The following is a 13121-nucleotide window of genomic DNA, read 5'->3' as shown; positions in this document are numbered from 1 at the left end:
TCTGTTAAATCGTTTGGGAGGCTGGGCTTCGGAGACTGGCTGGTGCTCAGTTTGGGGCGACTGTGGCTTGGTAGAAAGGTCGACTCTCAATCACAATGTTGCAGGTTCCATTCCTGATCTCACTCTGTCAGTATATCAAAGTGTCCTTGAGCAAGACACTGAGCACCACTGGTGCCGCCTTCATTGGTGTGTGTGTGAATGTGTGTGTGAATAGGTGAATGTGATAAACAGTGTAAAGCCACTGCTCAAGCAGTGGAATAGCACTATAAAAGTGAAATCCATTTACCAATGACATTGCGCCATTTATGTACATATTGTGCTAATGTTGTAACATTAGCTTAAATGCTAAGGAAAGTCATTGCTGTTTTTTGTGTTTTTATGCAACTTCACTACAAAACCATATGAGGAGGAAAAGACTCAGGCCAGGACAGGAGACAGAACCAGACCTGAGTCAGTTAAAAATGACACTGTTCACCCAGGAAGCTGGTGTGCTACATCACTTCTCCTCGACCTTCTGTGCACCACGGACCGGTCTTAGTCTTAAGCGTCATCCTTTTCCCGCCGCCTGGCAGGCCGCTGTATGAAAAGGCCTGAACGAGGACTTGTATGTTATGAAAACCATTGTGACAGAGTTCAGAACAGGAAAGAACCGCTGACAGAAGTGAATAATTTTTCATAATAAAACTCAATGCAAACTAATGGAAAACTAAATGTACATTTTCAAATTCAAATTTTCTGTTCTCTGTTTGCGACTGGAGGTTGGGGACCCCTGTGCTGGATGATCTATCACAAAGTTAAAGGTGTAACACCTGAGGAAGTAGAAAACTGAAAATACCAAATACGCTTTGTGACACATCCTGTTTAAAACCCAAAAAGTCAGAAGGATCGTGAGGCTCCTCTCACAGTTCAGATTCATCTTGAAAATCCTGCTCAGCAGGAGGTTTTTGCCCTCTCATGGGAAAAGGACATGATCCCGGTTTGTTAAATTGGAACCAAAGGGTCCAGGAAATGTTGAGTGACTGGAAGTCAGTGAATCGAGCGCTCTTCACCATCATCGTACCCTCACTGTGACGTCAACACACTTTGCTTCCTCCATTCTCCTGATGAGCTGGGCTCAGAGTCAATTTCCAGGCTGTGAAAGTTGCGTCTCACCTCTCGTTTGTTCTTGAGGGCCCGGTCCAGGTCCTGCTGGCTGGAGGTGGCGGCTGACACGCGGTTGGAATGAACCCTCATCTGGAGCTGCCGGACTCGCTCCTCTGCTACTAGGGCTGCACAGAAAACAGAACATGATCCATGGCAGAACAACACTCAACCAACTCAGCAGCAGCAGGTCTGAGAAACACCAGAGTCATGATTCAAGATCTGTATTATTCTATTCATTACTTGTCTCTTATCAGTCCTCAGAGGGGAAATGTCTTCAGTGAATTGACTGTGGGTTGGCAGCCACACAGTGCTGGTGGGAGCGGAGGCTCTTGCTCAGGGACTCATGGTGAATGGTACTTTTTTTTGTACTGCGGGGCAAAACCCAAACACACACAGGGAGAACATGCAAGCTCCACACAGAAAAGTCCCGGACAGTATTTGAAGCCAGACCTTCTCGCTGTGAGGCAAGAGCGCTAACCAGTGGATGAATACAAGCATTTACACAGATGATGGTGAGGTCTTTTCTTGCCTTCAATCTACACCGGCTGTGAGTGGACAGTGTATTCTTTTAGTCCCTCCAGTTACCACCAACAGTGTTTCAGTTTGTTGACTCTGTTGTTTGCGTTTTGTTTGTTTTTTTTCATTTCTGTGCTTTTGTGTTTCTGACTGTTCTATCCTGTCCTGAAGTGAAATCCAAAAACTGAATGCTTTATTTTGTAAATGATTCAGGATGCATGGCAACTTCCGGTCTAGCTGGCTCTTCTTGGTGTGAATAACAGACGTAGGGAGCTGCCCCAGGGGCCTATGCTCAGACTCTGGATTTCTCTGACCGTGGTAGCTTGAATGATTAACCCTGAGTTTTACGTACTGCGACGCTCATTCACTTCTTCAGGGGATAAATTACGCTGGTAACTTACTCCGGAATAGGTTATGTTCTGGATAAGATGACAGCGAGTGGAACAGCTCCACCTTGACCAATCAGATCTCTTGGAAAATGACCAGTCTATTCTTAGATGATCCTGATCGGTGTGCGGATTCAGAGCAGCAAGGCAGAGAAATAACAAGTTTTTAAAGCGATCTTTTTGGCATAATGGAAATAAAAGCCTTGTCACTGAGACCATGAATGATGTTTTGTTCTTGTTCTTGACTTGTTCCAAGTCTTTTTAGTTCCACAAGGTAATCTGTAATAATGAGGTTAATAATATTGATCACGTCTGACAGAACTGCAGAAACATGAATTTATAGAGCGTGCAATTCCTCGTGCTGTTGCGGTGAAGAATTAATATTCCAACATAAAACAGTTGCACAAGGGAAACTCAGCATCAAAACAACTAGATGGAAAATATAAACTAAAACAAGAGCAGTGAGGAAGTCCTCCCCGACAAGTTTTTGCTGTCATAACGTGAAACTGAGTGATCACAGAGCCGTGCCGCCCATTTATATTGTCTAATGAATTAATATTGTACAATATCACATCAAGTCACGCATTAACAAGTCGGGAATTTTCTGGCTTTGGCTGCGGCAACAGTGATGCTTTTAGTCTAATGCTGAAATGTGTTTGAATTCTTCATATCTTTAGAGAATAGTTGCTCCTTCAATTCCTTAAACTGCGCTGCAGGGTTTCACCATGTGTGCGACTGGTCAGACGCTGCAAGCTCCGCCCCTTTCATGTGAACACGCACTGATCCTGAAGGAGAAACACTGAGTTGAACTAGTGAGTTGATAACCTGCTTTGTGTTAACACAAGTTAACCCAGAAACAGAGAGATCCTGGATGTTTATCATGGGCCGTAGTACAGGCCCCAGGTGGAAAGCTTCATCCAGAAGGAGGGTGAATGACTGGTGAAAAAGTGCTGTGCTGTTCACTGTGGACTTTTTGACTGCTGTCGTTATCCACTGTAACAGCAGTGCACACATCCAGAACTACGGGTTTCAGAAAGACGGTTGTTTTGGTTCAGACTGAGAAGGAGATGTATCTGGGATAAACGTTGTATAAAAGTTTCACGGTATTTTGACATCAATCACCATACAAATAGCAGAAAGGCTGAAAATACTGGGAGTTGTGTTTTTTGCAGAAACCCCCCCCCCCAAAAAAAAACACTATGTTTTGTACGTTGAAGCTCCTTTCAGCTGCCTGTCGTTGTATTGGCCCACTTGGCTCCCACATATGTAGATGAAGGTGTAATGTTCATTTCAAAGACTGAAATCCTCCACTGTTGTGGTTTTACTCAGGCACATTCAGAGAAATGATTGAATGCGTCTGTGGAGTGTTTCAGAAGAGTTTACTCTGCTTACATGGAGACGGGGAGTGATGTGGTTCACAAATGTTGCACTTTAGACGCCATTTTCAAAACCTCTCTTTTGAGGAACTTTGAAGGCCTCATGTTGATATTGCCGTGAGATTAATGTCTTAACTATCCACCACATATGATGAAGATCCCAGCGTACAATCGCTGTATTCATGTGAAGTTACTGACAATGAGAGTTTTCTCAAACCTTCAGAACAAAAGGCATCAAGCATGGAAAAAAGAAAAAAGAAAAAAGGTGATAGAGACACAATTTTTGCACTAAAATATGTGAGAGCACCATGTAAGTCATGGCAACTCTCAATCATTACAAACAAATGAATAAAATGCTGCTGTTCGAGGAGAGAGATCACATAAAACCACCTAGGAAGTTCATTTAATTATCAAAACTTGTCCAGTTGAGTATTAATCTGATATCCTGCTAATGAGGATAAAGTTTGCGTGGCCTTCACAAGTCTTCATCTTTACCATCATTTTTTCACCACTAGGTGATATGACTGTAATTCTTTACCAGGTTTTCTTGTTTCTATTATTGTTTCTGGTGACATTTTGCTCGAAAGTTATTCAATCTTGGCCGTGCATTGTGGTGAAACGGTAGACCTCGGGTCAGAGAGGACGGGATGAATGATGGTCGGTAGCTTTTTCCCATAATGTGTTTCCCATCAGCCAATCAGAATGTCTGGTGTCGGCATTATGAGCATGGCGACTCTTCGCTTCTCACCTTGTTCTGCGGAGTTGCTCTTGGGGGGAAGCTGTGGAAGCTGCCTCCCTCTGCGGGCTGACGACGACGTCACCGAGGAGGAAAGAGACGCACCACTTTGGAGGTGGCCCCTAAGAAAGAAGAAGAAACCGACAGAGGGGAGGGAGCGAAGACAATGAGTCCAAACCAAGATGAAAAGGAAAAAGGAGTCAAAACGAGGTTAATGTCAGCTTTTCCAATCTCACCCCATTTACACAGTATTGTTACAGCGGTTCAACTACAAGAGTGACAGAATGCAGCAGTGAGGAGAAGCTGGAAACAACAGAGGAGCAACGTCGTTAATGGCGATTTTAGATTCACTGGGTGGAGCGAAGTGGTCGGGAGCTGAAAGTGAGGGATCCTATCGCCGGGTAGAACAGCAAATCAAAGACTCACACGGTGGAACAACACACACACAAGGTGAAAGCCAACAAGCACAGATTCCACTGTGTCAGCAGACAATCATTCGTTCTCACAGATTGACGACAAGAGCAGCTCGCGTTCACAAAACCTTCCACTGAACTCTAATATTCCACTTCACGCCACGTCTCAAAACATTTGTCTGAGCCGCATTGAGCAGTAAGTGTTAGAAAATGTGTTTTTTTTAGACAGATTTTAAAATACAAATAGAAAAAAAACTTTTTAGCATTAGCCAAAAATGCTAACTCTTAAAATACTAAACAGAGTTAAGGGTTGAATCTCATCAAAGGTTGAGTTTTAATTAGTCATTTAGCACTTTTTTAATATTATTATTGTGCCTATTTTTTACTATTAAAACAGACAAAATGCTCAAGAATTCCAAATCAAACAAATGAGTGAATTTGGTTTATTCAGTCATTTGTTTTCAAACAATTAGCAACAATGCTTAATCCTAAACATTACAACTTAGATCAAATGTTTCAAAAATGTTTAAAAGTCAAGTTAAAATTATTAGTTTGATTTATTTAGCTTTGTTATATTTATTAGCAAGAATGCTAATAAAAAAAGTTAAAATAATGGGTATGTCTAGTGTGAGGGTGAGTTATAATACAACCCGATTTAGCATTTTATTTAATATCATGTGTTTTTTTTTATTATTTTTTTTACAATTAGCAAAATGCTAAATGCTATAAAATGCAACAAGAAACAAGAGAGTAAATCTGGTTTAAGGTTGACTTATGGTTAGTCTCTTATGGTTAGCCTTGTATTTCACAAATGAGCCTCCTCACAAATGAAGTGTTGCTTGAAAATTGATTATGCGCTTAAAATAACCAGAACTGTAGTTTAACTTACCGAAAAAGATCCACGAAGAACTGAGGCTAACAAACAACCAGCCAATGATAAGTGTGCAGAGACTCTTATACAACACAAACAAGGGGATGGCATTCTGCCACACACACACACACACACACACACACACACACACACACACACACACACACACACACACACACACACACACACACACACACACACACACACACACACACACACACACACACACACACACACACACACACACACACCCAGCAGAAACATGCAGGAAGTAAGAAGGGTTGAAAATGTTGGGTTCAAGGAAAAAAGAAAGAAAACAAGAAAAAAGAAGCAGAGAGCGTTTAGATAAAAATATATAAATGCAAATAATTCAACTAAAATAGATTATCCAGGGTTAAAAGCTTGAACTGAATTCACAATTTTCAACCAACACAAATGTGGCCACGCCCTGTCTTGTCATGCATTTTGGAAATCAGGAGCCAGAAACACCATGAGGCTGGTGCCAAATTACCAGTACTCAATGTGTGCACATCAAAGGTCTCAAAGGCAAAGACTCTAAAGTTTGAGAGAGAAGGTAACCTGAAGACTGTAGAGAACCAACATAACATGAATCTAGATTTCTAAACTGCATACTAGAAAGAGAATAGTACAAACACTCAGCTTTGTGATTGTAACAATTCAAGCTATTCTAAATAAATCTGCTTCCGCTAAGCCATCTCCCTGTTCACTGCTACGTCAGGTCTGCCAGAGAAACCATTACTCAAGATAAAGGAGGGAAACAAATTACAAACAAAATATTACCTTCAACTTGATCGTGAAAGTAACTTCTGTTTGTGGAATCTTGACTGGTTGTTTACACTGTTTTAGTGAGACGAGCGGAGCAGGAAGCAGCCCACATGTGGCCCCGTCGCTGTACTTTGGTCCACCAGCTAATTTCGAGTTAACTTCAAAACAATTAATAATATTTTGGTTTCGCAGGTAATGCGAGAACATATGGACCAAATACCAAAATTCCTATCTTCCTAACTTCATATCAAGATAAAAACATTAGATGAATCCGAATGACAAATAAACTAGTTTTGTTTTTGAATTTGGTCCCATGATGTTTATGACCCCTCGTTTCAGCTCGGTCTCTATTATCATGGCAGGGCAGCAGATCTTTATGTATTTATGGGGTCTCAACATTGTTCAACTTAAGTTCCAGTATGCAAACTAGTATGAAACTTCCTGATTACAGCTCGGTACAAACTGAGAATAGAGAAAAGAAAGAAAGACGGAGTTCCTCCAGCCACGTCTCGTGGAGGAATTAGCCTTCATGTTCTCTGTGTCTCTCTCAGGTGGGGTGGAGCAGCTGGGCAGGACGGTGCTCTAAGTGACTGACATGTGCTGAACCTCCCAGTACATGTCTTACCTGTCACTGCCAAAGAGCTCCCTGCCAAGAGTCTGACACTCGGGGGTCTCCAGGGTCCGAGGCTGCCTGCACGATGTCCGGATGAGCCATACATAACAGATCCAAAAGAAGACGGATGGGTGGAATCAATGGGTGAATGAATGGAAGGATGACCGAATAATCAATGGTTGGATAAATGGATGGTTGAATAAATAAGCAGAATCAATGGATGGATGGATGGATGGGTAGCATCAATCAGCAGAGATGAATGGATGGTTGAATGATCAGGTGAATGGATGGATGGGTAGAATCAATGAGTGGGTAGATGGATGGAATCAATGAATGGATGATTCACGGATGAGAGCAATGGAGGATGAGAGGATGAAAGAAAGCCTGACTGTCATTGGCCTTATAGGTTCATGATGTGGGGAAGAGTAAACATGAAGCATCCATATTCGTCATTCATGAAAATGACAACAATGATGATGTGATTGTGGATTCACTGATGAGCACTAATCCTCGACACACACCTCCCAGAGACTTTACAGGAGAAAGCGAACACACAGAAACGGCAGATAGAAATTCTCAGGGGTGAAAAAAGGCAAATCCGGGAAGCGACAGGGGCAAGACTTCACAAGGTAGCGACTACAAACTACCTCCAGAGCAGGAAGCCGCCACGAGAGCTCAGGATGGAGGGATATAGAGTCCACAAACTGCTGCTACAACTTCAACTTACAAACCAGGAGGAACACCACCCACAGACTGAAAGCCAGAGAAGAAACGCTTCACATGATGTGAGTGACCGTTCAGACAAAGGAGAACAAGTCAGACGTGTTGGACTTTACCTGAAAAGCTGGAAAATTGTGTTAAATATTAATTGACACAAAATGTAACCCTATATTCAACTGCTTAACTATATATAGTCAATCACACCTATTTTATGGCACGTTTGGTAGCTTGGAACGAGACGAGCCATTGTTGTAGATGAATGAAGGGAGAACTTCTTCCAGAAAGCCTGGTCTGATTTCATGATGTATAGAACTGATCCAATCAGGACTCTTCAGCACTGAGAATTACTGGAAAAAGCTGGTCGGTAGCAACCAATGACGTAACTGTCAATAGTTGCCAACCCCTTTTTTTTCAGTCATCTCATTGCCTTTTCAAAAATTTCTAAAGATTGCTGCGGCCAGCAGTAAAAAATATGGAAAAATGATTTAATTTTTTGTTTTAAAAATCCTGATGTTCACATTTAATACTGAGGAAAATTTAGGGTCTAAATTGTTTTTATTTTTTTCACTAAGAGTAACTCTTCCTATACTTTACTTTTTGGGGGTTTAAACCTGAAATCCAACTAGCCATAATACTCCGACCAGGAGATCAGTGACGCTGCAACAAAAGCTATTTATCTCCTGTACAAGAAGTAGTGTTGTCATCTTATGGACTGAGAAGCAACAGACTTTTTCCTCCAATGAGTCTTGGGGGAGTCCCGGTAGGATTTCAGATCACATTCATTTAACTTTCTTTATTTTACCTTCAATGATAAATACATTAGAAGTGTACAATGTTAGAGTCTACCAGTATTTTATACTAAAACAAAGAGACAACATTGAGAAGTTGTTGGTATTTTATTAGGACATAATTCATGACTTCTCTATAACTTCAAATTAAAATGAGTTTTATTCCTCGAGACTAAATGATTTGCGAACCACTGCATTGTGTCATTTCGCCATTAACACAACGTTCCAACTTGGGAAACAAATATTCACTCCCATCGTGTTCAGCTGATCTGTCAGGATACAGTAACGAGAAAGGTGAGAAGAGCAGCTTGTGATTGTATCTTGTATTTGATCAAATGAAAACATCATTGCTCTTAAATATGCTTTCCAGAAACATTGATAATGCAGTTTGTTAGCAGAGCCTTTTATACAGGCTTTACGTCTGTTTTTTAAAAAAATAAAATAAAATGTAAGCTACATAATTGACTGAGAAGTATATTTCCCAAAATGTCAAGACGTTTGGAAAAGGTACTGATAATTCTCTACCTATTTGAGTTAAAGGGATGAAAATCATTATTCTTTCATATTGATACAAGATAAAATCATTTGCGCCGCTTTTATCCAAAGAAGGAAAGTTGGAAAAGTTCAGATAGCAGCTTCACTAGCAGCTAATCACAAAAGCTTCAAAAAGTTTGTAAAGAGCAACGTGTAACGTTTGAAGTAGAGCTTGACATCTGCCTGCTGCCACAACGACCCAACTTCATCAAGACAAAACGACGTGTTCCTAATACAGAATTAACTTAATCAAAAAAGAAAAGAAAGCAAAGAAAAAGTGCCTAGATCATTAGGCAATGGCTTTCTGGGTCATTTCGGCACAAAAAAGTAAAACTAATTAATTGGCGAAAAATCGTCAGAGTTTGGGTCAAAACAGCGAGAGATTAGAAGTCAAGCTCCGAGAGGCAAACGGCTGCAGGAGGGGAGGGGGGGGTGGGGGGGTGGTCCACACGAGGATACCTGTCATCTTCAGGGGAGGCATGTTGGATAAGAATCCTGGGGCTTGCCGGGCGTCGTCGGGGCAGGGAATGGTAGAAAGCTTTTCTACGTGTACACACACAGAATGGGTCACCCAGAGTGCCAAAAGAGCAAGCCAGTGTAAAATCAGAAAAACCATTATGACTGTACATCGTGAAGTCTGCATGTTTGGACCAAGTGTTGACCACTTGGTGACCATCAGAAAAAATAAACTACACATACTAGCATACTATGTATACATGGAAATTGTGCAGCTTTTGCTGAAAAATCCAAAAAAAGTCCAACAATGAGTCCTTTTGGAACTTTGTTTGAGTCTCCACCAGCCCTCAACAGATAAGTTGCAATTGTTTCAGTAAAGAAAATCCCTTCTAGAGTTTTCTTGTTGTGTTAGACTTGAGTTCCAGTGATATGATCGTTTGTGGCCTATGCTCCCCAGACATTTTGACAATTTAGAATTCTGCGTACCAAGAAAATATTCAATGCTAACCTTAGCTGGCTGCTATCGTTGATCACTCGGCTACGTGTGGCCGGTGAGCCGATTTCCAAAACTTTATAAATGAATGATTTCACAGGTAATTAAGGATGATCATAATTTTAACAAATTTGAACCAATAATCAGCAGAAATGATATTACTGAGTGAAAAACATCAAATGCATTAGAAAACTCAAAATTAGCCAGACACACTAATTCCTAATATATTAGGCGTCATAGTTTCCAAAAGCCTTGAGATCAATACTTGGTCAAACTCTCACTGCATATTCTTTTTGGTCAGCGGATGACGTCACAGGATTAAGGAAAGGTGTTAAGAGGCTTCCTAAAGGAGTTAGGGAAAGGCGATCACGTTGTTGTGACAATCGGACCGCACTTCCACTCGGTGACGTAATAATAATGACGGCAGCAACGTTTATGTGTAAACGCAGAGAAATATCAGTTTTTTCAAATATCCGGGTACGTGGAAACATGGCCTCAGTCTGCGTCTTCCCTTTTGTGTCTCACCTCACCTTTCCAAATATTTAATTGTCTTCTCCCTCTCTGTGCACCTATCTGTGTTGTTATGAGTTCCACCTGTGTCTTCCCTTTTCTTGTGGATTCAAACCTCCCAGTTCATTTCGTCAACTTCTTTTGTCTTCATCCCGTTCCCTGCTCCCCTGTCTTATCTGTCTGGTCTCTTGTTTTTTTTCGCTTTTTGGACTTTGCCTTGTTTTGCATTTTTACTCCTGTGGCCTGTACTGCGACGCTGGATTTTCTCTTCTCCAGATAACTTCAAGGACTAACCCTGAGTTTTCTGTACTACGACGCTCGCTCACTTCTCGCCAGGATGAATCACCTGGTAACTTACACTGAAAGTCTAACCTGCTCTGGAGCAGGTTATGTTAAGAGGTCAGAGCTCCGCCTCCTGACCAATCAGATCTCTTGGAAAATGACCTGCCGATTCCTAAATGATGGTGATTGATGGGCGGGTTCAGTGCTGAGCTGCAGCGGAGCGGAGATGAGAGATTAATTCAGAGCGATCTTTTTGACATAATAAAATAAATCCTGGTCACTGAGACATTGAAGGATGTTTTTATTGTTGACTTGTTCCAAGTCTGTTTATCTCCACGAGGATTGATCTGTAATAATGAGGTTAATGATCACACCTGACAGAACTGCAGAAACACGAATTTATGGAACGCAGAACTACTCGTGTCGTCCGGTGATGAATTAATATTCCAATATAAAACAAACAAGAGAAACTCAGCTTCAAAACAACTGGATGGAAAATCTAAACTAGAAGAAGATCAGTGAGGAAGTTCAGCCCGACAAGTTTCTGCTGTGATAAAGTGAATCACAGTGCCGTCAGTTTATATCGCTGATAAATTAATATTGTATAATCTCACTAAGTCCGCATTAATGAGTCAGGAATGTTCTGGCTTTGGCTTCGGCAGCAGAGTTGCTATTAGCTGCTGGATGTCTTTTAATTCTTCATATTCTCTGAGAATAACTGCTACTTCAGTAATCTGTAAACTGCGCTGCAGGGTTTCTCTGTGTGTGACTGGTCAGATGCTGCAAACTCCGCCCCTTTCATGTGAACGCGCGCACACGTAGGTCTGGGTTGAACCAGAGAGTTTATAACCTGCTTCGTAGTCACGGTGATCAGGATCGCGCACATCTCGATAAGGCAACCCAGGAAACAGAGAGAGATCCTGGATATGTTGATCAGGGTTCATAGTACAGGCCTCTGGACATTTTTGGATTTAAACTCTGTGAATCTGCGTTTGGCTCCACCCACATTCCCTGACACAAACGAGTGGTTGACAGGTGGCGAAGGCTGGACTGTGAGGGTGAAGGAGGGTTTTGTTCTCAGTTAAACTGATAAAACTATGCCACTAAAGGTGCAGCGATTCTGTCGCCAGGAGGGCAGAAAATGTCAGTTGTGCACCATTTTCTAACTTGCTGAAGCGAGCACACCACTTAGACCTCAGGACACTCTGTAGTTCTATGTTGAAGTGCAACAATTTAACACCATTACTGTGAAAATCGTTGCACCTTAATGTAAAATCCGAAGTTCAAGAGCATTGGTAAAGTGGTGCACTGTGATGGTGAGAGAAGTTCCACATTCAGCTTGTGTTGGATCATTCAGTGGGGAAGGAACTTAAAAGACCAGGTAACTACAAGAGGACTACAGGAAGGGGAGGAAGGGAGGGGGGTGGGGGGTGGGGGTGGAGGGAACAGAGGCTGGTACCTTTCAGTCTCTGGTGAGGGGGCATGATTGTCTGGAGTCAGACAGTTGGCACTAGCGCTCCTAACCCTGTCCAGAGAAGGCTGCAGATCACTAGAGGCACCACAGCACAACATGCCATCCAGTGGAGGAAGAAGAGGAGGAGGAAGAGGAGACAGGAGGAGAGGACAGAAACAAAGAGAAAAACAATGGACAGACAGAAAAAGTCTTTTAAAAAAGAAAGTCTGTTAGAGTACTCAAAATCAGAATGCTTTAGTGTGAGAAGAGTCATGAGGATGAAGTAACGTGGGAACGAGTGTTGGAACCGTCATCTCTGGACGGAACGACCTCGCCACTATTCTGCAACCTTGAAGCACCTAAATGAAAGCCCAGTATGTGTGTCTGCGTCTTACCCAAGGCTGGCATCATCTTTTCTTTTGACATACAGACTGTTGTGAAGAGACGATGGTTTCTAAGATGCATGCTCTCGCAAAAAAAACCTGAAGCTCCTCCAGATGTGGGAAACACCACAACCTGTTTTCTGATTAACCAGTGCTGGAGGTATTACTGGAACCCACAACTCTTTACCCTTTATAGGTGAACATACCTGGACATTTCAATTTCCAACCCAATGATCTTATCGAAAGCTGTTTGAAAATGTTTGATTTTCTTCAAAGGTAGTAGAAATAATCACCATTTCTCATTTACAACATCAACGTCACATTGTTTCCAAACCTAAAAGGTGCAGGACAGGGCCCGGGGATGCCAGATCGCCCAGCCCTGGGTGCCAGGATACAGAAGTTAATAATGGGTTCAAGCAATATATCCAACACGAAACTGACTAACGACACACACAACATTCAACAGGCTCAGTATGCTTCAAATAAAGTGCTAATAGAGTCATCCAACATCGAACTCAAGGCAACACTGGAAACGGGATGAGTCCAACTACTTCTGTCCTCTGTTTGTCCTGCCGCTTCCAAAGGTGTGCGAGTAGTGAGGTCTGAACTTCTTCAAGCGTTCTCGATGTGAATGCTTGCACACTTCATCTTGGTGAAGTGTG

At 42.0% G+C, this 13121-nt stretch overlaps 1 pseudogene across 1 annotated transcript in view; it reads right to left on the bottom strand.

The window, feature by feature from the left end:
- The window catches only part of LOC308120728 (regulating synaptic membrane exocytosis protein 1-like), a 94330-nt pseudogene that overhangs the window by 10018 nt on the left and 71191 nt on the right, over positions 1-13121 (bottom strand). Inside the window, exons 22-26 of the transcript in view lie at positions 12083-12172; positions 9342-9425; positions 6853-6918; positions 4170-4279; positions 1153-1268 (exon numbers count right to left, since the gene is read on the bottom strand). The product of the transcript in view is annotated as a regulating synaptic membrane exocytosis protein 1-like (transcript). The remainder of the gene's footprint in view (positions 1-1152; positions 1269-4169; positions 4280-6852; positions 6919-9341; positions 9426-12082; positions 12173-13121) is intronic.

The sequence above is a fragment of the Lipophrys pholis genome, assembly GCF_963383615.2.
Source record: "Lipophrys pholis genome assembly, chromosome: 15".
Taxonomy (NCBI): Eukaryota; Metazoa; Chordata; class Actinopteri; order Blenniiformes; family Blenniidae; genus Lipophrys; species Lipophrys pholis.
The sequence above is the reverse complement of the archived record's forward strand: the minus strand, read 5'-3'. Positions and strand labels throughout refer to the sequence as shown.